A 4,022-nucleotide genomic window follows, 5' to 3' on the forward strand; every position below is an offset into this window, starting at 1 on the left:
AAAAATTAGCCGGGCGTGGTGGCAGGCGCCTGTAGTCCCAGCTACAGGGGAGGCTGAGGCAGGAGACTGGCTTGAACCTGGGAGGTGGACCTTGCAGTGAGCCAAGATCACGCCGCTACACTCCAGCCTGGACAGAGTGAGACTCTGTCTCAAAAATAAAAATAAACAGAACATTTTCTATGTATTTTTTAAAATCCTGTTGTTGTTTGTGACAGGAAACTATGAAACCTCATTATCTCCTAAAATAATGTGAAAGTAAAGTAAATCTTGGGGCCCCCAAATCACTAAGCTAAAGGGAAAAGTCAAGCTGGGAACTGGTTAGGGCAAACCTGCCTCCAATTCTATTCAAAGTCTCCCTTCTGCTCGCTGAGATGCATATCTGATTGCCTCCTTTGGAAAGGGTAATCAGAAACTCAAAACAATGCAACCATTTGTCTCTTATCTGCCTTTGACCTGGAAGCCCCCTCCCCACTTCAAGTTGTCCTGCCTTTGCTTTGAGTTGTCCCGCCTTCTCCGAACCAAACCAATGTTCATCTTACATATGTTGATTGATGTCTCACGTCTCCCTAACATGTGTAAAACCAAACATGTGCTCTGACCATGTTGGGCACCTGTTGTCAGAACCTCCTGACGCGCACTTGGGTGCGTGTCTTCAACCTTGACAAAATAAACTTTATAAATTAACTGAGACCTGTCTCAAATTTTCAGGGTTTACAGTAATATAGACATTTACCCATCTGGACGAATTCTATTTAATATTTATACGGTCTTTTAAACAAGCAAGTTAGCAATTATGTAAATTTCTTCCTGTTATATGATTTTATAAGGATTTATTTGGCTAAATAAAAAGACTAGACAGTGAAAACTTTAAACTTTATTTATTTATTTATTTTGAGACGGAGTTTCACTCTGTCACCCAGGCTGAGGTGCAGTGGCACAATCTCGGCTCACTGAAACCTCCGCCTCACAGGTTCAAGTAGATTCTCCTGCGTCAGCCTCCTGAGTAGCTGGGATTACGGACGCGCTAAAGTTTACATTTCAAGTCAACCTCAGTATGCTGCATTCTTTACTAACACATTCTCTTCTTTTTTTTTTTTCTTTTTTCTTTTTTCTTTTTTTGAGACATGGTCTCACTCTGTTGCCCAGGCTGGAGTGCAGCGGCCCCGCCATCTTGGCTCACTGCAACCGCCACCTCCCAGGTTCAAAGGACTCTCCAGCTTCAGCCTCCTGAGTAGCTGGGAGTACAGGCACGCGCCACTGCACCCTGCTACTTTTTGTATTTTTAATAGAGACGGGTTTTCGCCATGTTAGCCACAGTGGTCTCGAACTCCTGACCTCAGGTGATCCACCTGCCTCGGCCTCCCAAAGTGTTGGGATTACAGCCGTGAGCCACCATGCCCCGCCACATTCTCTTCTTTGTTTCACAAATTATAAAATAGAATTCATAGCCTTTTTCTGTTTAAAAAGACTGTTAAGGAATATATTCATTAAAATCAGTCTATAGAGATCTCCGGGATCCAAATTATAAAGTAATCTGAAGATGTGGGGATAAAATTAGATGTATCAACCACTAAAATGGAAACAAAATAACATTAAATTGATTTGTGGAAATAATCCTGGAAAATAATATGTTTCAGAAATTTGCTTCTCGTGAGATTAGAAGGCTCCTAAAATACTTTCTTTTTCTTTCTTTCTTTCTTTCTTTTTTGTTTTTTTTTTTTTTGAGACGAATTCTCACTCTGTCACCAGGCTAGAGTACAGTGGTGCGGTCTTGGCTCACTGTAACCTCCGGCTGCTGGGTTCAAGCGATTCTCCTGCCTCAGCCTCCTGAGTAGCTGGGATTACAGGTGCGTGTCACCGCACCTGGCTAATTTTTTATTTTTAGTAGAGACAAGGTTTCACTGTGTTAGCCAGGATGGTCTCCGTCTTCTGACCTCGTGATCCACCTGCCTCGGCCTCCCAAAGTGTTGGAATTACAGGCGTGAGCCACCACACCCCGGCCCTAAAATACTTTCTTGGAGATTGGAGGTAGTAATCTAAATATAATGTGTAGAATAATCTATAAATTTGGCATAATGACAGAGTCATTAATGTTAATTATTGTTGGTAGTATGTTAATTAGTAGTAGTAGTATTAAATATAGACATTAGAAATCACATCAAAGCTTCTTCAGAATTGGCCAAGGAGATGGCACCGTGAATCTATACAGTGGTCTCTTATCTAGATAAGAATATTCCTGTAGATAATAATACAAAGAAATGGGTCCCCTGGAAAATCTTATTAGGATAAAAAGATTAATTGATTGACAGAGTCCTGCTGTATTGTCCAGGCTGGAGTACAGGGGCATGATCATGGCTCAATGCAGCCTCAAACTCCTGGGCTCAAGTGATTCTCCCGTCTCAGCCTATCCAGTAGCTGGGACTACAGGCATGTGTCACCATGCTCTGCTAATTTCTAATTTTATTTATTTATTTTTTTTTGTAGAGGTAGAGTTTTGTTATGTTGCCTAGGCTGGTATCAAACTCCTGGACTCAAATGGTCCTCCCGCCTCCACCTCCCAAAATATTGGGATTACAGGCATGAGAAAAAGTAACTGTTGCAAGCTTTGGCACACCGCACACACATGCACATACACACACCGCCACCTTCCCCACCACCCCTGCATATAGGGCTCTCCTAGATATACTTTGATCTTATTCCATTACTTTGGTTGTCAGAACAATGTCATTCGATTCAGCATAAACCAAATTTGTGGCTCTCAGGACTTGGCCTTCATGCCGTGCCCTTCACTCTCTTCCCTCGATTTGGTCTGAGGAGGAGGAAGCAGGGAGATTGTCTTCTTATTAATACCTCACCATCCACAACCAGGTTGTAGTCTTTATTCTGTTGATTACTACTGTTTCTCTGAGTAACACTCACTGGGTATAGCAGACCCGAATGCATGGGATATTTTTGTTGGTTATTGGAAGTCCCTCTAGAATCCTCTACCTGTATAAGAGATGCTCCTTGATAGGAGAGATACAGCTCAACCTTTACCTCTTCCACTGTCCCTTATCCCATACAGGGAGTGATACACCTCACAGCTCTTACTACTGTGACCTCTCACCCAATGGACAGCCCTCTTGGATGGAGTATCAAAAACATAGTAAGTATCAAGTTCATAATAATGGGAATTATAAATTTAGACAGGTATTAGAAATTACTTCCCATTACTTCTGAGCTGTGAATTGCATTTTGAAAACAAAGCTTTTCAGTTGTGATATATTTGAAGCCTCTGTGAAGGATCTAGTATTCTATAGACTGAAGTGGAATCATAATAACTGGATAGGAAATTATTAAGTTGTATTTATTTATTTATTTATTTATTGACGGGATCTAGCTCTGTCATCCAGGCTGGAGTGTGGTGTTATGATGTCGGCTCACTGCAATCTCCACCTCTGGGGTTCAAACAATTCTTCTGCCTCAGCCTCCGGAGTAGCTGGGACTACGGGCACACACCACCACACCTGGCTAATATTTTGTATTTTTTAGTAGAGATGGGGTTTCGTCATGTTGGCCAGGCTGGTCTCAAACTCCTGACTTCAGGCGATCTGCCCACCTCGGCCTCCCAGAGCACTAGGATCACAGGCATGAGCCACTGCGCCCCACCAGAAAGTATTAAGTTGAATAAAGCTGTGGGGAAAAATTCTTACCTTTGCTTCTAATATATAATTTTATGTAGCATTTAAGCTAGGAATATTGTAAGCAGATGGAATTTTATTTTTATTGAGACGGAGTCAGGCTGGAGTGCAGAGGCAAGATCTCAGCTCACTGCAACCTCTGCCTCCCGGGTTCAAGTGATTCTCCTGCCTCAGCCTCCCGTGTAGCTGGGACTACAGGCATGTGCCGTCATGCCCAGCTAATTTGTACTCTTAGTAGAGATGGGGTTTCACCATGTTGGCTAGGATGGTCTCGATCTCTTGACCTCGCGATCCGCCCGCCTACATCTCCCAAAGTGCTGGGATTACAGGCATGAGCCACCA

Source organism: Mandrillus leucophaeus, unplaced genomic scaffold, assembly GCF_000951045.1.
Source record: "Mandrillus leucophaeus isolate KB7577 unplaced genomic scaffold, Mleu.le_1.0 Scaffold159, whole genome shotgun sequence".
Lineage (NCBI taxonomy): Eukaryota > Metazoa > Chordata > Mammalia > Primates > Cercopithecidae > Mandrillus > Mandrillus leucophaeus.